Raw genomic sequence first — 27,311 nt, forward strand, 5'->3', positions numbered from 1 at the left:
ACTCATCATTATACTTTCAAATGATTGATTTAAAAAAAATCTGTTTCAAATTCACGTCCCAAACGCAAGTCTACAACGAACGGTAAACAATCATGGTAAGGCAACAATTTCTCCAAACAACACACCCGGAGGTCTCACGTTCGCGTGAGCAATATATTTTCAAAACATCATTCCACAATATCCGGTCCATCCGGATCTTGAGAAGGATCATTCGAAAACAAATTAGTCTCGCTACTACATTCAAAGCAATGCAGCAACGAGATGAGCTGCCCTCTATGCTGGAAGTTACTAAATCTGTCTCGCCGATGCCTCAAGATATTCAACAATTCATTCGCATGCGATATGGTTCGATTTGACCCGCACTGTAATTTGAAGACCACAGCCCAGGCAAAGACCCAAATCGGAGAGCAACAGAGAAAAAAAACGAAACGGATGAGTAACACATGTTGCTTGAAATTTGATTCCCAAAAATGTGTCGGCACAGCCAAAAGGTACCGAAACGGCTATGAATCAATGTAAGCTTCCTGTAGTTCCATTGCTGTACGCTTCCTGTAGCAAACGATCGATTGTTCGCATGTTAATAAGACGAACATGAAAATCAACAGCGTGTTCTTACCGACCGACCATCGGGTTTTCTTGCGTAATCTGAGTCCACTGTCGAAGGTGTGACAAGAGCATATTGCTAGCAAATGAGCAAATTGATATGCCATCAGTTAAAACTCACACAAAACGAGAGACATTCCAAATAGTTAAATTTAGAAACGGCCTTAGAAATTGCTTGGTAAGGAGATACTTGACGATTTTGCTATTGCGAGGATTAGTTTTTGAAAGGTTGTTCGCAATACTAATCGAAATATTACGTTTCCTATCATGGTAAGTTATATTAGGTAAGAAAACCTCTTGAAAATTATGCAAAGCTTTACGACGCTTGTTGGTAAATACATCCGGATACGGTGGTCGAAACTCCTTTTGCTCACTTCGAAATTCCAACCTTATTTATACTAAATTACTGATGTGCCGACATGCCAATATGACCGTGTAGTTAAGAAGTTAAAATTCTTTTCTTTAAATCGCATAAAATCATCTTCTTAATCATTTCGTTGTCATTCCTCAACGAACCACTTTTCTAAATACCTTTTATTTACCCATCTGTCTGACATTTTTTTTAATTAATCTGGCTTCCCTATCGTACATATAACACTTAATAACTATAGCTTATCTTAATCCTGATTGCTCTGCGAAAAAGAGAGCTTCAACCTAGAATGGGTCATCTGCGACTCAGAAGAGGAAACTTTTGGGACCATCTTCTATATGCCAATGCAGATTCTGGTATACGCTGATGACTTAGACGTTTTTCTAATACTCACATACGCTTCTAAGACATAGATTTTGGTCAAAACTGTCGACAACCTCTTAGCCGAGTTCGAGAGGAAGATGCTCAGAAGGAGTTTAGGTCTCATATGTGTAAGGTCTCATAATGTAAGAACAATGTAGGAGCCGCTATAATGACGAACTCTTTGAGCTCAGACTTTTGAGTTCAAAATCCGTACAGCGAACTAGACTCACTAGTCTCCACTAGGCTGGTCATGTCATGTGAATGGCACTAAACAATCTAGCAAGTAAAGGCTTTCTAGGTCGTCTACTTGGAAAACCAGATGTGGTTTGATGTGGAGGCTAAAGTGAGATGAAGTGATGACTTTGGAGAACTCTTGAAATTGGCTAAAACCAGAAAGTCGTTGTAGCGCCCGAGAAATTAGTATCCTAATTCGGTTTCAAAAACCTCCATTTACTCAAATCTTTGAAAGGAAATTCGAAGTCTATAAAATCAAATTTAAAGTTCACATACGCTTTAAAGACATGGATTTTGTCCAAAACTGACGAAATCCTCTTCGCCGCGTTAACTAAAGATATTACCATTTCAATAGCCATAACATGGCGCTTTAGGACAAAAACATGAAGTAAAATTGAGGTTTCAGATATCCTCTAATTTGAATTTTCATCTAATGATTACAACATACCAGGTACAAAAGGAAACAACTTCTAAAATCAAAATGAAAAATCGTCACTCACACTTTTCCAAGAATCACGCTTTAATTAGACTCCCAATATAAGAACCGTATTTGATAAGCATTGCCCTAATTTATAAATGCAAATCAAGGGCGCTAACACCCTTTTGTTTAAAAAAAAGGTCACAATGCCGCTCGCTTAAGCAAAAGCCGGCAAATAGCTACACTCCAATGGCTTCACCACGGCAAAAGCATTATCTATCGGCCACATAAGACTGTACAACGGGGGCTTCGGGGCTTTGAACGTTGTCCCAGTTTAACCTTTTTTACGCCAACGGGCACCATTTTTTGTGTTTTGGTGTTTTGTTCTGCCGGGAGGCGTTTCGAATAATTAAAAAATAGTTATTGATCGCACGCCCGTCGTTTAGGCGGGGTGAATTTATTAACATCACCACTCGTTTCATCTCGTTTGGCATCTCGAAAAAAGGCAAGGAGTACGATGAATCAAATGCTTTTCCTATACGCACAATGCCAGCTTTCGATATGATTTGTAACTCGTAACACAGCCTTGAAGGCACAAATCATTGCTGATTCATCGAGATAATTATTTGATCAGCTTACCAATAAACACATTAGCGTGGTGGTTGATTCGGGGTTGAAATTGGGGTCATCAAGGTTAATACAAGAATTGGAATAATATAAATCATTAAAGTATATGGAGTCAGTAATTACAAAAAAAAATTATTAAACAATATATTTCACAATTTTTTGGGGATATTTATGCGTTGCTCTTAATATCTTTTTTATATAAAAACACTAAACGTCGAGATGAATGCAACCTTCTTTTTTGACACATCTGGCTCTTAACGGCAGGAGGTCCTCTCCACAGCCGGATCAACACCTCAACACACTCGTACCGAATAAAAAAAAAACACCAGCCAACCCTGAATGTGTCCGGAAGAGTTGGATAAGATCTTCGGTATCGCCAATGATGTCGACGGCACGCTATAACAGCATCCGAGCCAAGCAGACAAAATTAAACATACCGACTCTTATTCCATCTTGGCCCCAAGAAGTGTGGAGTGTGATGTTTTATTTCTTATTTGCCCCTCAAAGCAAGTTCGGAGTCTCGGGGAAGGCTAGCAATTAACATGTTCCGGGGGGCACCATTCAGGCACCGTACGGCCTGTCACCGGTGGTGGAGGGTTTTGTTAAATGTTTCCACTTTTGACTGGCAGGACATCAATTTCTCGTTAAGGTAAACGGCTTCATTGAACCGATAGGGAGGGAGATTCAGAAGAAGAAAAAAAAACAGACACACATCATCAAATTTTGACGAGTGAAGTGAACTTTCGCCAAATGCGTCAGTTTGCCAGTTTGCGTGCAACCAAACGGTTGTAATCTTCGTGTTTTTAAATTAATAATTCAATCATGGATTTTATATCTCCTTGAGGTCTTTAAATGAGTTTTTTTTTTTGAAGAACACGATAAAAAGAACTACCCATGCACCCTTGTTAATAATCAGTAGAGTATTAAAAAAAATTAAAAACAGAAAAAAGATAAAGTAAAATCACGTTTTCATACACGCAAATCTGTTTAAATTTATTAAACCCCCTAACAATCTTCGGTGAAACAAAAACGTGAGCTATCACAGTTGCATTATCGTGCTAAATCTTCGAATGGCATCAATCATTCAGAACCGTCTTGCATGTTTCCGAGAGCACTTGCCATCGTCTTCCGATGTTCAAATGCTCATCATTTCGATCGAAACCATGTCGAGGGTCAGAGCTGGTAGATGCGCTGAAAAAGCAATCAATCAGTCAACAATAAGCAGCTGGGGGCTTTTGTGTGTGCGTGTGGAGAGAATTCACCGGAAATATGGGTCAATTGCAGGATCCGTCAAATGGAACGCATATGATCCATCTAAACTGATCTGAGTGGCATCACTCTCCAGGGCGGTTGATGCGTGTAGAAGTACAATAGAGATTATCAGGAGTGTTGAATAAGCTGAATTGTATTTATAGGTAACATTTAAATTCGAATCCTATGAATATTGGAAATATTTCGTTTTTTACAGTATTTTTAATTTTGAAAAATATCAAAAAAAATTATCTTCAGGAGAGAGGAGAATTATAAAATATTAGTGTTGGATGAATCTGATTCAGATTCATGATCTGAATGAATCTTTCAAATGAATGAATGACTCTGAAACATTCATATGAATGACTCTTTTCTATGAGATTCTATGAGCACAACGCTATAACATAATATTTTTTACGAATGTCATCTTAAAATGTCCAAATCAAATAGCTATTTCGTAAAGCTGAAACCACTCAAACCGCCCAAGTCGTGCTGTTCCCTTACGGCACCTTCCTTCGGCACTTGCTGAGACATGGTGCGATATCAAAACACTAGCTAGCAGCACAGCAGTAACAGCAGCAAGTGTGACACTTTGATGTACGCTGACAGTTCACCGAATCTGATAGGCCTGTGACAGCGGCAGAAGCGACCTACCGAGGCGCGCGTTTGCTCAAACACAACGAAAAAGCGTTATCAGTGCGTGCCGAGATGGGTAGCGAAAGAGGAAGCAGCGAGAAGCGGCAACAACAACGACCAAAAAAAAATCTATCAACTCCAAAAACACATCAAACTCCGTCTTAAAACCATCGCTGTTTCGGAAGCGACAATCAATCATAATCGTCGCTCGTGTAATAGGAAGCCGAACGTGCTACAAGGCAGTTTGAAGACCACTTTTTTATCGAACAAGCAACATGGCCCTTCTGCCGTTGATTTATTGACGAATAGGCCACGCATAGATTATCGGAACATTTTTTTAAAAATCAGTCCCTCTAGAGGAAACTGTCTTTCTTTTTGTTCTCGTCCATGAATAAAAAAAAAACCCCTTCAAAGGTGGTTTAAAACATTGCTGACGGTGTAGTATAAATACAGTGCGGGGTTTTTGCATTACCTTTATGCCTTCAATAGATCGTTTTGAGTTGATTGTGGAGTACACGGCTGCAACGATGAGCATATTAAATTATCGATTCGAACCATCACCGGGACATTTATTTGTGATGAATTTTCACAGCTGGTACGATGAAATTGTGTCCCTCAAATCTCGGAAACCGTACAATGAAGGCGATGAATTACACGTGTGGGAATAATTATAAAGTCACAACTTTTTTTTAATCTCTGTATTATACTATTTTCAATCAGTCTCCATCAAGCTTATCTATTCCATAAAACTATGCCATAATTATAGAAAAAATATGTAACTAAAATACTGTTGTAAAAATTCAGCATTGAAAACAAAATATAACTCCTTTCCGTCTGACAAGTTTTGCTTCTAATTTATGCCATTTTATAGAAAATATTGCTACAGTTATCTTTACTAAAACTACAAGCATAAAAGAGATAAATAATTAATAAAAGTATGTAAATACATGATATAATTGAAGCCAAAAAAAGCCAGATAAGATGAAAAAAAAACGCATAAACTAAACCCAATTGTCAAGGCAAGCATTAACAGAACGATTGAACACTTTCCTCATAAAAATACTTGTGAAATTACTTGTTTTATTTGTTTTAATATGCAGTTTTAGAGTTTGATACACTTGATAGATTTTGTCCAATTTGGAAAATACAATTTCCCAATTAAATCAAATCAAATTAAAAGATATTGTAAAGTAACTAGGCAGTAATTTAAAGAAAAATATTGTTATCCAAAAAAATGTGGTAACCTGCACAAAAAATATTATGATACAATTGTTTCCTAATGAAATGAGGAAGATTATTAGTTAACAAACGTTTGCTTCTTGTGAAAAGGCAGTCTCAAATAAAAAAAGGGAAACTGTCATTTATTATTCACTAAACCTTTTCTGTAATTCTTTGCTTTGTTTTGACTTGAAGAAGATTTAATAAAGAAGAGTTTAAATCAATTAAAAAAACCTCATACCAAAGCAGTTGTCAAATAAAGCTAGATATTTTCAACAATATTTTCCTCCTTGCTTATAAATAATCACCTCACTGCAACAGCACCTCATTTTCATTTACGTCCCCTACCAGAATGTGCAATATGAGATGATGCAGCATTTGCAATCATTTACTGCAGCTTTTGCTGCATCTAAAAATGGGAAAGTATTCCAGGAATGCATTCGGAAATAGAGCGCATGCGGAGGAAATTTATAAATTGCATGAGAATAGTGATGACATTGCAGCTGGAGTTGAATGTTTTGATAGTAGTCGGAGAATACCTGAATGGAAAATAATTGTATCACATAACAGAAAGTGTATGATAGTTTAAATATATTAAATTTCATATCAACCTCTCCCACCCCTCCCTCTCTATAGAGAGACAAAACGTAATGTAGAAAATTTGTTAATATTTACTAATAATTATTTATTATCTGAAAACCCCTACTCCCGAGTTGAAACTGTCCAAAACCCAAACAACCAATTGCCTAACCTACATTATTGGTCTTAACTTCTCCACGGAATCATTGAACCGATTCAGAAAACACGAAAAGAGAAACCGGTAACGTAAAAACAGCTGATAGCAGCTGTCAGCAGTGTCACAGTTTATTTTCTTCCCCGTTGGGCACACCTTCACAGCAGAAAAGGAAAGAAGAGACAATAGCATTGGGGCGGAAAGGCTTCAGATAAGACCTGAGAGAAAGCAGACACATATCAAGCGAAGCAAAAAACTTGAACAAAAACTATCACCAAAATGGTTTGCTCAATTTTTATGTTTTATAATAAAAAAACCATTTTTCTTTGTAAATCTGCTAACAAAGAGATAATATTGAAGTACTTTAAAGAATTTAAAATGTCTTTAAAAAAGCTTCAAAACGAGTTTCTAAAGAATTTAATTTTAAATCGACTCTTATTTGTATTCGCTTTAGTTTCGCATCGAAACAAAGCGACAAAACAACATTCTGCACTTACTTTTGCCGGTTCGTAACAAATTAAACATTGACCATGAATACATCTCGTACGATTCAACCGCCTCTGGACGAGCACGTGAGTTGACGTTAATTGAATTTTCATGCGATAACCATCACGGCTAGACGACAAAGAGGAATTTCCTATTACTTCACGCGGAGGAAATATCTGTACCGTTCGATCGACCGTAACCCTGAAGAAGCTGAGCCCAAGAAGGTGGGTAAAAATAGTCCCCGGTAAAGCTGGTCATGTCCGACGATACGTGTCCCGATCATGACAAAATGAACATTGTTCGATTAGCATGGGAACACATGTGAGTGACAAGACATGAAGTACATTGTTTTAAGAACAGTTTTTTTCATGTCTGTCCCGTTGTAGTGATTTTTTGTTCAACCGACCAGATCGGGTCAGTAAAATCTGTCACCAAAAACATTAAGCAAATAACTAACGAAACATCATCCACTTTCATGTGGTTTCCGACCACATTTGAGGATTAAATATATAATTAGACAAATTAAATCTTGCCCATATCGAAGATCAACCAACCGGGACCTATCCGGACTATGATCGGCCACGGACTATGAACCTTCGGTAGTATAAACAAAAAAAAAACAATAAATAACGCAACAACCCATTACACTTGGAGGTTTATGACTGTACCGAAGCACATATATTTGATTGCGAATGCGCGTTAGAATTAGCTTGCGGCCCTCCCAGCAAGTCGTACAATAAACATAATTTAATGGATTTTTCTTTTCTTGTTTTTTTCTTCGTTAGATCTGAGGCGTTCTGGGAGGGCAAACCATAAAGCAAATGTAACTTTTCAGCAACGATGTCTTCCGTTACAAACCTTCCACAACACACGCATAAATCACACAATATATTGTGTGTGTGTTTGCGCTTTGTTTTGAGCGAAATTTTGAACGAAAAATGAAAACTGTTGGTACAAGGCAGATTGGAAGTATTATCGTTCGGCTGTCTTTCAATATGAGTTATAACGGTTGCGATAACGATGGGATTACAAAAATAAAAAAAAGCGTTGCAGGAAAACGAAAAATGAAATTGAAGATTTTCGTACCAAGAATTCATTTGTAGGTTATAAAAAGGGAGAAGAAAAAAAATTGGAAGAAGATTTTTGTTTTGTACCATCACAAAACGCAAAACGTTTAATGACATTATCGTAGACATTCTTTGTGCAACTGTATTTAGTATCTTGATCGTGGCATATTTTAACTTACCATGACGTTTTACGTGTAGTAAGTGGCCGATTTTGCACCGACCTTTCCCTCTCCGCAAAAGACTAGACGAAAATAAGACGATTACGGTACGCTTTTGCCCGTTGACTAGAAAGACTTCCGCACCATTCCGCTTTCGGGGGAATGGCGTTTGATACGAGGGGGGGGGGGGGGGATGAACACAACGAAAGGTGGGGGAGGTAATGAGCAAATTTATTCGACAGCTCACGATGTCCGTGTAGCGCCTGCTGGCGACAAATGAAGAAGAATCGTACAAAGATGACCCACGTTGCTGATGATGACCTCTTCTCCTAGCTCTAAAAGCGGTCACCGCTACCACCAACCGTTTAATGCTTAATTTGTGCTTCGACAATTAAATCTCGCTCGAACAGCCACGTACACAAACACACACACACACACGCACACGTGTACATTCCCTGGGATCACGGACGGATCACAATTTTGCTCCTGCGTTTGCTACACTTGAAGAGTCGTTGCGCACGACTGCCGAAGACGAGGCGTAAATTGCCGGCAATTATTCATTCGCGGTACAGAAATAGCATTCGTGTGCTGACGCGCACACATACGATGGGGGGTGCGTAGGGGGAAACAGGGGGATGTACGCAGGCACGGATTCTCTTCCCGGTTTTGGGTCCAGGAATTGCTCGGCCACCACAAGCAAAAACAAGGGCCTGGAGGAAATGGTTAGGGAAAAACGCAGGAAACGAACGCACGATTGACCGAATGCCGATGCCGAGACGTCTTCACTTGCTGCACTTCAAACGCATGCAACCGGGTCGCACATCACACGCATCGATGCACACCGTACACACTCGGACACAACGGCCGATGCAAGACGATGCAATTAAATTATGCACTGCGTATCATCGATAAATCTATTAATATAAATAAATAGCACCGGCAGGGAAGGAAATGGAATTTTGCAACAACACGCACTTTGGATACATACACCAGCATACACACACATACACACACAAACGAGCACACCACTGTTGGCCGTTTGTTCACCTTCACGCGAGAACAACAACAACGACAGCGCATGCACGAGGATGCATTCACGCAGGAACGAGCCCCAGCACACCGAACAGCCGTACACAAAGCCAAGCAATGAAGCGTCCTCTGGCTTCAACTTTCCTTTTCAAAAAACACCAGATGCACCAGATGCACATATACTCCTGTTTCGTAAGGAGACGACCACTAACACTAACGCACACCAAAAAAAACCCTTCGTGTGTTGACAAATCTGCCCCGACCCGACACGAAAGATGCTGGAGCTGGAAGATGTACGGATGTGATGCACTTTTCAACGTTGCAGCCAAGTGTTTAAATATGAACGAACCCTTTCTTTTTTTTTGTTACAAGAAAACCCGAACGTCCTAAAACGGACGCTGATGCCGTGAACGCAAAAGGATAAAATAAAATAAAAAATCCACTACGCGAACTGCAACGACCGTGTCACGCTACGCGAGCTGGAACGGCTTCCATTGTTTTGCTACAACACTGGCAAAACCAACGCGGCCACAAACGACGACGACGATGCCGACGGACAACGTTCACTTTGACGCGTTTCGTAAAAGACTGAGAGCGAAAACAATGATGACGTGCCGATGGTAGAAAAACCCGGTTTGCGTACCACAATTCGTGGAGAGCCGAGAGCGTAAAACTGCGATGAGAGATTAAACAGCACGCAGCATCCCTTTCTTGCTTGACAGGCGCCGGTACAGGGTTCGTGTCGCGTTGTTGCCATCTCGTACCTTCCTTACCGTTCGTTTAGGTCTTTCGTTAAGTTTTTCGACCCCTTCTCACCGGGTGAGAGATACTGAGAGCGTTTGCGAGAGAGTGTGTATCACACCGAGGTGAAATGTTGGAAAAGTGCGTACTGAAACATGGAGAATGTTGCATGGAGTGTTACGCCGCAGGAGAGTGTGTTGCATTTGGTCATTTTCCAGTGACCGTAACGCATCCAGTACAGTTTTGGCTTAAAGTTGTTTAAATTAACGGTATTTTGTAGAGCAAAAAAAATTATAGACATTTTAAAACCAACTTAAATCAAAATTAATATTTTTTAACCTTGAGGTGGAACATACAAACTTTAGAAACAAAGCATATCAAGAAAAAGTCACTCAAAAGTCCATCTTCAATTAGCTTTGAGCTTTAAGCTATTAGTTTTATTTCAAATAATTCTTATGTCGAACTCAAAGGGTAAACTATCTCAAATTACATAAAGAAATGTAAAATTGCTTAATATTAAATGACACCCATCACATTCTATAAACGACTTGTATCAGAATTAGGTTTAAGACTTTTATAATTGATTGATAATACACACAATAAAAACTACCAATTAGTGTAAAATTCCAAACAAGTAAATTATTTTTCACATTCGGTAGGAAAAACAAAAACCACCACACATTTTTCATAAACTTTTATTGTAGTATTTTGTATTGTTTTATTTTTTTCAAATATTGAAAATTTTCTAAAATAAACAATTAATCTCAAAATATAATGGAAAATATTGAAAATAATGAAAATGTTCAAAAAATAAATCTAAAACTGTCAAATAATTCCTCTAATGTTATGTAAAAAAATGTTCGTTGAATAATTTTAAAAGTTAATTGCCATTTTTCTTTCCTACTTTCTATTTTGTATTTTTGCAAAATGTTTTTATCAAATCAATCCTGCAATGAATTTTATAAGGCTAATTGTCTGACAATTCTAGAGGATAATTAAATAATAATTAGAACCAGATGATAATGTAGAAATTAAACAAAGGAAAAGCATGTTTTATCCTTTGTTTTATTTAAATTGAAATCGAAAATACTTTTCCCTAAATTCTTTAAATATTTTCCGCCATTTTATTTCTTTTGTAAAGTAATGGATCTAAACCACCACACCAGTTACTTAAAAATAAACAAAAAAAAAGTCTGTTTCTCAATTATTTATTTATTCACAGTTAAGAATGACAGCTATTTGAAGCTTTACCAACTTTTTTAATTTCATATTTTTTTGCTGAAGATTATATAAATTAACCATTTTTTTACATTTCCAAAGTTTTGAAACAGCTTCATTATTTTCCATCAATTAGCAATCGAATAAAACTGTCTTCAATTCCGTCCATTTACATCGCAACTTTAATCGTACTACATTCAAACAATCCTTCTCATTTACTTCTCAAAACAAAGCCATCCTTCCACACCGCAAATTGCCATCATCCCTATGGGGGGTGGGACTACAAAATGCAATTAGGACAATAGTCTAGGGGATCTATGGTGAATATAATTCGCTTTCATTAACCCATCGCTCAAAAACAAGCAGCAAACCTAATTGACAAAGTTTTACCATCCCAAAAAACCCACAATCACAAAAATGCAACCGAAACCGTAGCAACGGAACGGAATCCACTGGCACAACCGAAATGTACTACAGATTGCACAAATGCGATGCAAATGCTTCTTCTGCCAACGTTCCTCTGCCCAACGTCCGGAATTGGTTCGGTTTTAAATGACTTTTTCATTGATCTTCAGTGTAAAGCCCTTCCCACAGTTTTCGCATGAATATTAAGCAGCCAGGCCAAGATGCTCCAACCAAGTGGTTTGAAGCGAGAAAACCCATCCAAATTAAAACTTGCTCCTCGTTTGCCCGTCCAAATTGGCTGGTTGGAAGTTTGACAGTGTCGGTGTCGGAATGGAAATATTCCCACTCCCACCACTAAGCCAAAAAGTCCACCCGATGGCAGCTCAAGTTTCGTGCTGAAGGATCTTTAACGATGAAACAATTATCACTCGATATGCTGGGCTGAGTGGTGGGCTCATTATCCGATACTGTGGGATTCAAATTACGTGCTATTATTTGACAAAAATATCCATCTCCCATCTTTTCCTTAAAACCTTTGTACAGGGAAAAACTTTGTGTGATAAATTCATCCGTCAGAACAATAAATCGATACAAAAATTAGCTTCACAAAGCTTCCACGCGAGTGTGAGAGATCGGTAACATTAAATTCATATCAACTGTTGTTGTTGTTTTTCTGCTTTTTTTGCTGTTTCTTTTTTTTGCACTTAACCATTTTCCGGTCAAAATGGTCAATAAATCGTGATGCTCATAACAACTGCCACGCGTTACGCTTCCTGTACGCTACCGGAGTTGTGTCTTTTGGTATCGGTTTGCTACTCTTTTTTCCAGCATCGCTGAAGCGTAAGTTAAAAACAAGTATCGTTACATTACATCGATTACAGTGATCTGCACAACCGCAACAGTAAGTCAAATTTTTTTTTTAATTTTTTTTTAAATTGGAAAATCTTTAACAGACATTCAAGATTAACGTATTTAACTACAAATTTGAGATTTTTGTTACAAAAAACTAAAAAAAGATAAATTATCTTCTTTATTTAATACTTGGTTTTTATGTCTAAAATTCGCATAATCCACGAAATAACCAATATGTATAGAAAGAAACTGTTTCTTTTTATTAGTGTTTTATATATTACCTACATTTTTTTTTAATGTTGTAATTTTCAAGTTGTAGCAATTATTTGTAACGTTTTTTCTCTTGTTTTTGTACAGTTTTTGTATCTTCCTATTTATTTGTTTATTTGATTTTTCCTTTATTCATTGTTATTTTTTTTTTGTTAGTTTAAAAACTTTTTAAATTTCTAATTAATTAATTTCTTGTTGAATACTTCATTCAACTTTCTTACCTCTCTTTTTTCATGTAAAGCTTTTAACTATTAGAATTTTTTAATTAACTAGTTTTTAAAAATAATATATTTGAAGCAATGCAACTAAAATATTTATAAGAAAGTATTATTCGAAAGAGATGGAGACAATACACAATAATACACAAAAATATATTATATATATTTTACAAGATATATTACACAATAAAATAAACTAAAATGTGCTTACATTGTGCGATTAACTGTTCTACACACCGATCAACGCGGCTCGGCTTAACAAAAAAAAAAGCTCACACACTTAACACTGCAAGCTGCGTCACGGTTTGTGCCTGGAATATGTTAAGCCGGGTGGAGGTGGTACAAAAAAAATCCTCATCCTAGCAGGTTCGGTACTACTACGGTACGGACGATGCAACTGATCACCCATTTTCACCCACCCGCGGGAAAGCTACAGACGATGCTGCTCCACAGCATCAGCCTCGAACGCCGAGCCTTTTAATGAACGGCGGCTACCTTTGGTGCCTTCGTGCCCGGCTGCCGCCTTATGTAGGTACGGGAACACGATGTTACTGTATCGTAAATAGTTCCTTCCAATGCTTGCAATCCCGTCCGTCCCGGTGCCATTTCCATCCCGCTCTGTCCGTGAAGCTACAAATTTATGCTTGCGATCCGAGGCCCAAACATAAACACATGTAATGCGAAACGCGAATGTAACGCGTGTGCCCGATGGTTTTAACTTGGCTTTAACTTAACAATACCAATTTGAGCCCAAGGTTTTCTCGTGTTGCAGGGAGATTTCCATTTTTTTTCGCTTTACTCAATTCCAACATTTACCACCCACAGACACACCAGCATCCATTCCAACCCAGCAGCCAGTGCTCTATTGTTGGATGCAAATGTTCGCAAAAAAAACACACACACACACTTCGCTTCAATCGAGCTGCAAAATTGGCACAGACGAAGACGAACGGGGGGATTATTGCTGATTCATATCCTCGCACCTACAAACCAACGAACGATCGCGTTCGTCACTACCTGGAAGGGAAGGAAAATTTACCACCCACTGGAAAAGGGATGATTCTTGCTGCAGGACGAGCTGCTTGGCTCGATTTGGCTTGTTAATAAATTTACAACTTTTTCATAGTTTACCAACTTTCATGCTTCAACGATGCCGATCGAGTGAGGAGCGAAGGAAGGAAGAAAGGGGAAGGATTCCGCCTCGTCTAGCTCCGGTTAAGGTTTATGTGCAATTAATTATGGAAATTCTACACGGACTTGTTGTTGGTAAGTTGTGGCAAGAATTTACCATCCACGATGATGAACTTTTCAGACAGTCGCACTAAATTGCCTTCCCCCAAAAAAAAACTTTGACAACGTGCTAGATCATATTATCGAGATTGTACGTGAAACTTCAACCACAACGCGCAGGGTAAATTCTATTGTTTTTCCTCTAAAATAATGCAACCTCTTAGCTTCTTGTTTAATACCATGCCACGTACAGTAAATCTTGTTAAGAGCCTTCCCGCATCGGGAATTTAAAAAAAATGTACACTTTAATGCACAATATAAAGATAAAGACACAGGGTGGGTGGTCTTCGGTGTGGAAAAGGGTATCTCTGTCTCTCTCTCTTTTTCTATGTCATACCACGTCCCACTGGACCGGACAGGTGAAGAACACCTATACGCCCGTGTATCGGAGAGGAGTGGCCCGTTTACAACAATTAGACTGTCGACTGTCGGCAAATGACATGACGTTCCCGACACACCCCGGAAGTGTGGTGTGATGTATTGCGTTTGAAGATGTTTAGCGTACAAAGCTGTCCACTTGTGTTGTAATATGTTGTTTCGCTTATTTATTACTACAATATGACCAGACACAGTGGGAACTAATCCGTAATTTATTGAGGAGGTAAATGAGTCTTTATTTCTTTTTCGGTTTGCGGCACTTTGCCGCAAATTGAATTTAAATACTAACGTTCTGTCATTTCACTTCGGAAGGGTGGAGTAAAAGATGTTAATAATTTATCAATTAATAGAATAGTGATTATAACGAAGTTAGATGTATAAATTAAATACAAAAATGACACTTCTACCAATTGAGTACATTCTTGTTAAAAGTGTCTTATGTATATACATTTTCCAACCCAAAACCTCTGTAAAGCATTCGTTGTTGCCGTTACAACCCCATTTCTTCCCACGACAACAAGAACGTGTCTGCGGCGAACGCTTCACAGTGCATTTAATTATCCCCCAGGAACAGACATAACCATAAACAAAACGCTTAGGGTAGTCGCCCACGCCGAAACACTGCTGGCGGAGGATCGTCTGCCCTGGCTGTGTTTAGTAAGGTCAGGTCATACAGAAAGGTGCGAAGGCGCGAAAATTGTCGCACCACATGCCGATCGACTAACACCCATAACCGGGTGTTTCTGTGCGTGTGGGTTTTTTATGTTACTTTACAGTATTTAATTTATTCGTTTCGCATGTAAATCCTTTGGTGCACATATTTTTCTCGGCTGATTTTATTGTTCCAGAAAGAGCAAAGTTTTGTTTTGTGTGAGTTGCTAGTGTGATTCAGTATTGTTTTTTTTGGTTTTGCGTTTATGCTAAAGGTTGACGATTATTTACCAATTGTATACTAATATAAACTTCACATTTCTTGTGTTTTTCATCTACTACTTACACACATTTGAGTAGCCGTGCAACTCAACCACTGTCAACTTAAACTTAACGAAACCGATCGATTGTTGGTTTATTACCACCAGTTCATTACTTGAATAAACATTGGGGTATAATAAATTTTCGGTTAATATTGATTATCGTTATAGTAAAAGAAAATGGTAAAAAACGAAAAAAAATAACTTAAGGAAAATATGTTTATTTTTTTGTTTTGAAGTCACTTTTCAACATTTCCAAGCTTCATTCATTTTTTTCTGTTTTTTCAAGGAATAATCTATCGTCTTCAATTGTCTTTAAATCCTGAGAGATTTGCTTCCATTGCCATGACGAAATTGTTCCATTTCTTCCTACCGCATTGTACCGACTGCAATTTCGTTTAAAGTACGGTTTACAAAAGTTCGTACAAACGAAGTCATTCCCCCCTTCCCAAGGGGGAAAAAACAACATCGAGGTAGAGTCGAGTGCAACCAGTACAGTTCCTTATGACAGCAATAGTAGTTTTGGATGGTGAACTGGTGGAACTGTAGTTGGAGATGGCGGCGAACTAATCCATGGGGAAAAGAAGTTGAATGAATCCGTTTTGCATGCGGAATTAGTTCATAAGCGACAAAGAATTGCTGGCGTGATTGAGTACTTGCTCGCAACTGGGAATGGAACAATGGTTATGGAATGTGTTGACGTACTTAAAACGAGCGTTTCAAGCAATCATTAAGAATTGCTGAAATATGTAAATATATCTATTAAAGGGAAAAATTTATTAACCATAAAAATTTTCGGGCGAATAACTTGTGTGTAACTGAAATAAAATTTTAGTTTTAGAAATAGCTAAGTCTGTAACAATTACACGCTACTAAAACTAGCGCCAATCTGTTTCACATTTAGCAACAATGAACAACGAGTATGGACAACATTAATTCTTCTACTCAATGAATTAAAATCAATGACATTTATTTATGGATTTTCTTATATTATTCATGATTGCAATTGCTGTAATTCAAAAAAATTTAATATAGTTGTGTTTAATAAATTATGACCATTCATTTTTATGAACCATCCCCAATGGGTGGCTACTGCCAAAATAATAGTGCGAGCTGCCGAAAGCACCTTAAACTACGTCATCTAAATACACCATTACAACTCTACTCATAATACAAAGCACTTCAAAACCGAGTAAAGTTTTGGAACTGAGTATAAATTATTTATTTATTTAACATTTATTATTTGAAAAAGATAATCTTACAAACAATTAATTAAGGAAGTCAAGTACATCGGTTTTGTTAACAAACAAGATAAATTAACAAATCCATCCATTTGCAAATCACACAACCGATTAATGTCAAGCTACAGGGTAGGGTGTGTTTAGAAAAAAGGAGAAGAATTGTTAACAATTTATCAACTTATTTCAATTCGAAACAGCGGTAATGAACTTGTTATCTTTTTGAACAAATCCCAACACATACTCTTGTGTGTTTTATACTGTGCAAATCAGCCAGATGTAGTTTTCAGTAAGAGAAACTTTAACTTTTGTATATAGAAATCAATTCAACAGTAAGAAACTTGCTCCTTTCTTATGGAGCAGAATGTTGTTCTAGGCCCGTTGACAAGAGGCTGTTCTTACACGAGCGCATTAAAGAATGACGATAGTTACTCTTTTCATCCATGCCTACACAAGACAGAAGTTTATCAGCAACCAACCAGCCTACACCAAAGCCTACACAGAATCAATTACTCATAGTGGAAACACACCACTTACCCAAAAACCGTGTTACAATAGTGATCCCATTTTGTTGTTGCAGAACAAACGCAACAAAGCATTAAGCATTAGGACAATACCGATAATTGGAAAGCGAGGGAAACGTTTGTTCCCGCCACTACGCCACCAGACCTTAATTAAATGGAGCAGGAAGCACTAGTTGAAGCAACTTTTGCAAATGCTAATGCTCGGCGTCCTGAAGCCTCTCGTGCGATAACCAAGCGTTGGTGCATTGTTTTTGCTTCATGAATCGAATGCTGGCAAAACTTTTCCGAACACAAAGAGCACACGTACACAAACACGGATGTGAAACATTAAATTAATTCACTCCTCTTGTGATGTGACTTGTCACACAGCACACACGGGAAGGATGCTGTAGGAATGTATTTTGTGCTTTTTCTAGCCGTTTTCATGTGCTGTTTGTACTTGTTTTATGCAAATTTCATTTGTTTGTTGTGTGTATTAATTAATAACTAAGGAGTTACTGATTTGTACAACATCAATGTGCTTAAACTCACCATTTATTTATTTCAAATTTATTTTAAATTAAATATAACTTCTACTTTTATAAGTTGATTCCACATTTTTATATAAATGGAATAATTTTGAAGTAATAAAAACAATCATGTGCGTCTTCTTCTATAATCGTTGTGTAATTGTAAATTATTTTTACTGAGCACGGGTTATGCCATACAACATCATAACACAAAAATAAGAATAAACATTGCTGATGACCTCATCTGCCGACCAGAGAATCAAAGTTAGTACGGCATGTTAGTAATGGTACTACAATTTAAATTTATTATTATTTTTTTTGGTGCGTCGTTCAACGTCTTCAATGTGATGGGATTTGTTTGGTTGAAGCCATCTTCTTTATTTTAATAGCGCACATCAACACTTACTTCTGCTGAATTATCACCTTCCGCTCCTTCGCACGGATTACAGCCGGTATGCTTTGATCGTACGAGATTTCAAAAACTCGTGTTCTGTTGAAATTAAAGTTGAGTCACCGCAAAAACAAAAAAAACTGTAAACCAACCGTTGTTGCAGTTGTGTACCGGTTCACTAGCTTAAAAACAGGAAGACTACCGTACCCGGGGGGGCGATATTTCGAACCGCTCAGTAGCTCATAAAGTACGTTGATCATTGCAATCAAATTGTACCGGCAGCCGCGTCTTTGACACGCCCGACACAATATTGACGGTGTGACAGGACAATAAAAATAAACAAAGTGTACGTGGCGGCAGATCGGATCGAAGACGCAGAACAGAAGAAATCATTAAAGACAAAATAAAAAAAGTGTTCAATAAGTAAATAAAAAATGTTGAGATGAGTTGGGATGAAATGCTTTTTAAAATAATTAACAATTGGTAATTCAATTACTAAAATATAGAAAAAATATAACAATTTTTAAACAATTTTCTCACTTACTGTCCTAATTTCCTATTCACTGAGAGATTTTTCCCAGCGCCGCCTACAAGAAAGCGCCGATTAAAACCAACGAAAGGTGCAAATGGGAAGTGATGTTACTGCTAACGACGGTTATTGGATTTGATGGTGAAAAGGTGATAATGATGAGCAGGATTGACATTTTTTTCTTGTGGTATTCCTCCGGACACCATGTTGTGGCTTTTGTCATTGCTTTTCCAAATCCCAATATTGAAAGATTCCTGCGGATGGAGTATGAGATGAAAATTTCATCATCATCCTCTAATGATGTAGGCCAATACAATGCCTACGAAGAACGTGATAGAAAAAATGACAGCAACAAAAAATTGTGCTAAAAGAATTTAAGTAACGAAGGAAATGCCCTAACTGTCGGAATGCGTGAGCCTTGAATGTGTGCACCGAGTGCAAAAGTACGTGATAATGACAGCACTGATGATTGCAATTAGAGGACGAAACGAATTCTGGACCATGGGGTGGTGCCATATCATTCTTTTCCGCGTCGTGCTAATGATAATGCGTGTAATAATTTTTAATTTTTGTGCTTTTACGCAACGTACATTTGCGGAAAAGATATATTTTGTCCGACAGCAAAACCCAATTTTACATTGCACATGCTTGGACAAAGCCTGCAGAAGGTAAGCAATGAATCATTACAAATCATAACAAGAATGAATGGGGGTTGCACATGACGAATGATGGCAATGTTTTAAAAAAACCATCAGAAAGGCTACACAGCTGTTGCCAATTAATAATGGTCAGTTACGAGAGATGGTTTGTTGCGGATTGAACTGAGAAACTGGTTATGTAGAGTACAAGAAAAACTTCAATATTGAAATATTCTGTAATTACATATTGTAGCAAAGCAAGCTTTGAAATGAGCTTTTAAGTTTAAAACAAAAGAAATAAAGAAAAAAAAATAGTTTAAGGAAAAGGAAAAGGAAAAGGAAAAGGAAAAGGAAAAGGAAAAGGAAAAGGAAAAGGAAAAGGAAAAGGAAAAGGAAAAGGAAAAGGAAAAGGAAAAGGAAAAGGAAAAGGAAAAGGAAAAGGAAAAGGAAAAGGAAAAGGAAAAGGAAAAGGAAAAGGAAAAGGAAAAGGAAAAGGAAAAGGAAAAGGAAAAGGAAAAGGAAAAGGAAAAGGAAAAGGAAAAGGAAAAGGAAAAGGAAAAGGAAAAGGAAAAGGAAAAGGAAAAGGAAAAGGAGGAAAGAATGCTGGTTGTAAGAATTAGTCATTGTATTAGGCGCGTCCACTGAAAATACAATTACTTAAAAATGTATTATTATAAATTATTTTCAGATGATGGATTTTTTCCGGAAACAAAAAACTTTCCTTCCAACGTTTTTCAATAGAAATACAATCCATTAAGGTTATGTTACCTGTTCGTACCAAAATACCAAACGAACACGTACAAAGTAGTAGATTGTTGAACATGATAAACAAAAAATCATTTAAAATAATACATAAGAAAAATATATTGTTGATTAAAATCGTTAAATTAAAAATATAAAATACTTCCTACATTTAATACACATTACATACATACATTTTGTTTTAATTGCAATAAAGTGGAAATGACATAATTTTTAGTACGTGTGCGGTAGATTCTTTTTTCACATAACTATACTAGCTTTGCATTTCAATGAGTCCATTCTATTCACCTGATTGTGGGTACGACAAAACATTAAGCATCGTTTGCTCTAGGCTACGCACCTCTTTTCACAAAACCTCAACCCCCGGAACAGGGGTTTCTCGCTAAAGTCTTTTCGGACAATACCCAAAAGATCGATATTCTGTGGAAGCGTTTTTCTTTTCAGTGGCTTCCGGCAGGTGTTACTACTGGGACTATCTGCACTACCGAAAGGCGGATGCAATTTTTTGCCACTGGCAAAACCTTAAGTGGAAATGCAACATTTTCCGAATGCAATTTGCATATTTCCCCCCTCCGTACGGAGATACCCAGCCATCTTTTCAGCAACATCTTCCCAGGGATGGAAAGAACATTCACAATGAAAACTAACGCCCCCTTGCTGGGTGGGTGGATTTAAATTGTTCACCTTCCAGCTGCTGTTTCGGTGCTGTTGCCACTGCACCACACGACGGATTTTTGCATTAAGCACCTTCTGGACAAAGAAAATAAACGTTCTCGTCTTGCCGTGCCGTGGAGAGGGTACGAGCTTTCTGTGTCAGCACCTGGTGAAGTTTTAAATTGCATTATTATTGCTTGCCCGCTGGATTGTCCTTATAGTACCGGGTGAATCTTATAAGCCCTGGTGATGTTATGATTCTTCCATTTTTCGCGCCGAGTTTTAACATTTCTCTTAAAGTTCATTGTATTCTTTTTTATTCTCGTCGCTAGAGGAGATCAACGATGCTGATAAAACACTTTTGATTCTTAACGGTGATTATCGTTTTTTATGCACAGCTTAGTGTACGAAGCGTTTGTAACATAGATAGCTTATAAAACAAAGTTAAATTGAAAATGTATGTATTTCTTCTGTGGAGGTTTTATTGAAAGTAGTTTTAGTTATAAATCCTTCATTTTGTCACTTGTATAGCTGATCTCATAATAGCTCAAAATGCTTCATTCCAGAACGATGCAGGATATATATACATAGGAACTCTGCATTACATTCTAGTTTACTGTACGTAGTTCTGTGAGTTTGTTATTTTAGCAGCAACGGTAGCAGCAAATATAGTTGAATGGTCACTCCAAGCAAGTTTAAAATCCTAGAAAACAAGAACGTTAAAAATGATAGAATCAAGAACTACGTGTGACCGTATAATTCATTTACTTACCGATACGGTGCTTAGCATAATTTTACAAACTTTTTTTTTTTAATTCTTCAATTATAAAATTACATAAAATAGCTATTTTACAGGTAGAGAAAAGTATAATACTATGTTTCACTAAAGAATTTAAACTAAAATCCAAAAACAAAAACACCGAAAATCACATTGCTTTTAACTTATGATCGAATCTTTGTTAATTGATTGACAGGAGCAATCAGTCGTAAAGAAATTATTCTATTTTTCTAAAACATTTTTTGAAACATTAAAAACTATTTGAAGGTTTGGCTCAATTTTAAAAAAGACAGTACGCATCGACAACGCTTAGCTTTCGTCAACGTCATGTTAATATAGCATAAAATAATTTTGGAACAGGTGAATTGATAATTAATAGTATACGACAAAATAGTTAAATAAACCAAGAAAATTATATTTTCCTGCATAATTTTGTAAAACAATACTTTTATCTATCTCTTCAATTATTCTTCGGTTTAGAGCAAGCAAGTAGCCTTAGAGTTATGTTACTTACTGTATACTACCGATTGAATAATCTAATACAAATCAACAAAAATTAACGCATTACCGTTTTTTGATACATTAAATCATCAAAAATAAATGTATTAAGCCAGAAATGATTGGCATGACCTTAGAGGTCACTAAGAAAAAATAAAAAGAACAAGAAGAAGATTTCAACTATACAAATAATAATCTTGAATAAATAACCTTTGAAACTATAACTGATATCGCTGTCATGTTATCGACACAATGTATGTTGAGATCTGTATTATACAATTTAAGAAATAAATTAAATCGAAAAATGAGTCATTAAACAATGTTTAAGTAGCTAAAGTTAAGTAAAAAAAACCTAAATGAGCTCTCAGAAATATTGAAAAAAAAGGAGAACTTAAAGAAAAAGTACTTTAAACTATAAGAAAATCTATTAATTTTATTAACTTTTGCCATTTAAATTTATAAAGGAACACATCCCTGAAAGAATACAAAATGAATAAAGAAAAAATTCTTCCATCATAAAATATATTAAAGTTTCTAAGAGATACGTCCATAAAACAACCCAAAATAGGTACAAAAGCTATTCGAATTTTGGTGTTCTATGATGTTTTATTAGAAATCGATTGTAATCATCCCTAACAAACCTAATAACTCAAACTACATAATGCTGACCGATTTGTGTACGTTGTAAAACAAATACTTTCGCTGCTCAGCATCCTTGAATGGTTTTATAATCCATCCCTGGTAACGAGTAATCCACAATAGGGATAACAACATCATACCATCGAACGGTCAGACAAGCCAAGTCCCCGGCGTGGTTCTTTTTACTAACACGCAGCCAGAAATTGAGGTTCGCTATTTTGCCATTTTCTGTCGTGATTATACACGTACCCGGCCTTTGTATCCTTGCATTATTGAATTACTCGTCCGTAAATCATAAATTCTGCATGACACACCATAATGCTTCGGTTAGCTGTGGAGAAGCTCTGGTCGAAGGATGGGCCTTTACCAACCACCAGCCCTGGTACTTTGGTTTTGTCTGGCTGGTTTGGGAAAATTGCATGAGTACCGAGTCGTATTTGTACAGCGCAGGAAACGATTGCCGGGAAGTTTCTGCCACCCCTCCCTCACTCGGAGGTTTCCGGGTTTATTGGTACTTTGCCATAACACACCGGCCGAATCAACTCCACGTATGATGCCGTGTGCATGTGAGACCCATTCGTACACAAGCTTCCGGACATGGATGTGTTCATGTTGCACTTCCATTTCACTGCCAAGTAACTAATGTGCCGTATTCGGTGCAAATGTAGCGATCATAGTAAATTTTACCGCGTTTGGGTGAAAAGTGTTGCAACTTTTCATTTCACCACAATTACAGTGCTATATTACCCCCGCCAGAGAGAGAGAGTGGAAAGAGTTTGACATTCAAAATGAACGACGATAAATACTCTCGGCAATAGTTGTGGCTCATTCATCTGCACAAGCATTTGTCTTGTGCTGTGCTGTTTTCTTAAAGAGTTCAGCAGCTGATGGAAAATGTTTCCACTGTAGACACTTGCATATAGTGAAAGAAAATGTAAGGGTCATCGAGGGAGGGATACTCATTACAAGGAGAATCGATGGCGTAGGAAGGCTCTCGATTGCAATCGAGGAAAATTTATGCCCCAAAAGCTTAACGGGAAGAAGTTCCACCGGCAAAAGGGTTTAGCAATAAAATGGGAGTCCTAAAGTAAACCCCCATTACCTAAGGATGAGGAGGACCTCCGAGTGAAGAGTAATGTGTCTTTACAAAGGTTCTTTCGTTGCAGCACATACATGTCGGGGTCCATCGATTTGTGCAGTGCCCGGCAAGATATTCACAGCACGTTTCACCACTTTCTCTCTCACTCCCTTCCTCCCCCCTTCCCTGTGGGTTATCCATTTCCTCACCAATTTTCCGGCATGGTCGTTGTTGGCCTTGGGTTAGTTTTGATACGTTGATTATTTGTTTACAACGTGCCGCCACCGGGCACACCGGCGACGGGGATCGACGCAAACCCGTCTATTTGCTTGGAGCCATCGATACGGAGGATGTTTCCCAATCGATCGATGCGAAAGATATGAAATGTTCGTCCTTTCAGGAGTGGAAGCAAAACACACAAAAAAAGCCATACACATACTACATCAGGGCAAACAATTGCGCATGATTGCTCCCCATGCATGATTCGGGCTCGTAAAGAATTAATCAACGTTTGGCTGTTGGCATATTAATGGTGTAATCTTCGGGAATGTTGGAATAATTGGTTCGTATCGGTTATGTGGTGCTGAAATGAGCATATTTGAACGGTCATTTCTATGCTTCCCAGTCTACCTTCTTCCAACCTCATTGGTTCATTTATGATGGAACCAGTTATGATCATGACTATGATTATCGTACTAGCTAATGATATCGGGCGTTTAGTATAAGGACGTGGAAGAATAATGTTATAGCTACAACTGACCAGTTTGTAATGCTATCGAAGAGTCTGATAAGCATCTTAGCAAGAATAATAAAAAAATATTCTCATTATATTTACTTCATGGTATAAAAAGGATATCTATTGCTACTGTTTTTTTATTACCCAGCTAAAGGCAAGTAGATACCATTAAATGAAGATTAGAGTTTTTTAACTCAATTTATTATAATTTTTATCCAGTTGGTTCCATATCAATTTGTTCGTTATTCGTAAGGCTTTTTTAGGCTGTTACAAGTACGGATTTAACAAGCGAAAAAAAGTGTTTTTCTTTTGTAAAACTGCACTATAATTTCGACAATTTTTAGAAGAAATATTAATAACTGTTTCTTAAATCTACAAATCATATCACGACACGAGATTTACATGATTTTTAAAACGAAATTGTAAAAGTTCTGGACTTCTGGAAAGAAGTTCAAGTAAGTAAGTACATTGTGCTAAAAATCTTTGGAAAAGCCCAAAAAAAGAAAGATTTAACAGATTCACATCAACTTGAAACGAACCGTGTAAAACCATGCCTTAAAACAAAAAAATTAAGTCTTAGAGAAACAAATATAATACTTGCTCGAAGACTTATTTTGAAATGCGTAAATTACTCACAAAAGTACTACGAATTGTTCATTACAAAAGCGAATCTCACAAGTATTCTATTTTTCTTCACTAGGATAAGGAAGAGCCACAACAGCTGTCCATTGTTATGTTTTATTTTGAAATTATCTGTCAATTAGTATTACTTTGAAATGTAATTGTATCTTCTTTTATCCATTGTCCTTGGATACATTGAACAAAGCGAAAAACATTGAACAAAGAGTTTGTTTAAAATTTTGTGTTTTTTAACGGAATTGGATGTGCGGAATCATTTAAAATGCAGCAAAAAGCCTATGGCAAGAATGTTTTGTCAAAAATTCGAACCTACGAATTCGTAGAGGGTCGAGATGTCGTCGAAGATTTGTCCCACTTTGGCCGTCCATCATCGTCTTCAACTGATGAAAAACGTCCAGAAAATCGAGAAGATGGTTCGTTTCAAACGGTTCTACATAGTAGTACTATTTGCAAGTTATGCAACATTTGTGAGAGAAAGTTTGTAAGAAAGGGACTAAGTTGTGGAGGGTAACTAATGGATTTTCTCTTCTTAACAACGCACCGTTTAATAAGGCCCAATACTTTTGACCAAACATTAGACACATGTCATCGAACATCCACTCTATTCAGCAGATTTAGCCAAATGTGACTTCTGATAAATAAATCTTTGCCGACGCCGCTTTGAGTCATTTGAGGTGATCCAGAAAAATTCACTGAAGGAACTGAAGGCGACCTGCTCAAACGACTGCAAAAATGCTTCGGTGTCTGTGGAAAAAGGTGACATATTCCGAATTGCTTCTAATTTTAAGGCGAATTCCGATGATGGAACATTGTCTTGATGCTCAATCTTCAGTATATTAGACAGAACGCCGAGTCCATGGATCCACTTACACCTTCATTGAGTTGTATGGGTTATGTAGTTGCATACTTTAAGATGGTTTATTATTCTCTAATTGTTTGAAAACCCTTCTTTTTCATACACAAAATAAACCAGCTTTAATTACTCTACAATGTTTTAAAATTACAAAACAAATCGTATTTTTTTTTCTTAAAGCCATTAAAGTGAAAGAATTGCTGCAACATTGTATTTACTAACCGTACGGAAAAGAATGTCATCTGCATGGATAAAAATTTCATACGAAGGAAAGAAAAAATCCTATCTTTTATAGATCTTCGTGGATGTACATCGAGCAAACATACAGACGCACACATCTACTAAACGAACGTAATACTTCCCATGCTCGATTTTCCTCTGAATAAGTAATCCCCCAGCTCCAGGGTTTTGCCTTCCACGCTTCGGGTATGGGTCCATTTTTCCTGTCCACATAATATGGCGCCATTGTTTAAGCGATTGTTTCTTCGTGCTGTAGACGAAGCAATGGTTGCAGAAAGGCGGGTGGTGCTCATGGGACTTTGCATCGCATTATTGTTTGAAGGCTGTTGGGCACTGTGAAACTCCTGATGTCCTGTCCACTGATTGTGAAGCATACTTTGAACGATGATATGTACACAAGTGGCATCTATGTAGTGTTTGCGATTTTTTTCTGTCTCTCAGTGTAAGCATATTTAGATCATTTTATGTCCTACATTTTCCAGTATTGTTTTTTTGTTGTATGTACGCTTCAAGACAAAAGACAACATGTAGGACGGAATACAAATGCTTTGGGTTTCATTAGCTCAATACACAGTAGAAGTGTATCATTCCAAAATAGGAAAACTAAAGATTGTCTCCGTAATAATTTGGAAAAGCTTTTCAATATTTCCCTGTTCTCAAATTTGTTCATTTGTTTGTTTAACTTAAGTAAAATATTTTATCAAAAAAAAGATCTATAAAATGCAATCCAGTATATCAAAATAAATAATAAATAACCGTAACAATGAAATTCATCTGTACATCAAAAAGACCTTCAACAATGAAACATTTTTGTGTGGTAAAATGAAACCATTTTATGACTTTTTTATTGTTGCTTCGCTTTTCTCTTATTTCCATTTGGAACTTCCCTCACAAGGAGTGTTTACAGTCTGCTGTTTTTCGAGGTGGAAAATAATTGCAGAACAGACTATTTTGTGGGATTTCACAGAAGGAAATTAAAAAAAATGATGGTTCCTTAACAATCAAGCGATACAAAAGTCTTCTAACTAACCAGTCAACCAGTTAGCTAATGATGATAATAAAAATGTTA

The 27,311-nt window shown here is 37.1% G+C and overlaps 1 protein-coding gene across 2 annotated transcripts in view; it reads right to left on the bottom strand.

The window, feature by feature from the left end:
* Positions 1-9,890, bottom strand: part of LOC125766964 (roundabout homolog 2) — a 43,143-nt gene extending 33,253 nt beyond the window's left edge. The window contains exon 1 of one of the 2 annotated variants that reach the window (XM_049433107.1): positions 8,186-9,890. The gene's annotated coding sequence lies outside the window, so the exon portion shown is untranslated. Of the gene's footprint in view, positions 1-4,974; positions 5,178-8,185 lie in introns of those variants that run through there. The other variant, XM_049433108.1, reaches the window with a different exon arrangement.
* Positions 9,891-27,311: the final 17,421 nt, after the last annotated feature.

This window comes from Anopheles funestus, chromosome 3RL (genome assembly GCF_943734845.2).
Source record: "Anopheles funestus chromosome 3RL, idAnoFuneDA-416_04, whole genome shotgun sequence".
Classification (NCBI taxonomy): Eukaryota; Metazoa; Arthropoda; class Insecta; order Diptera; family Culicidae; genus Anopheles; species Anopheles funestus.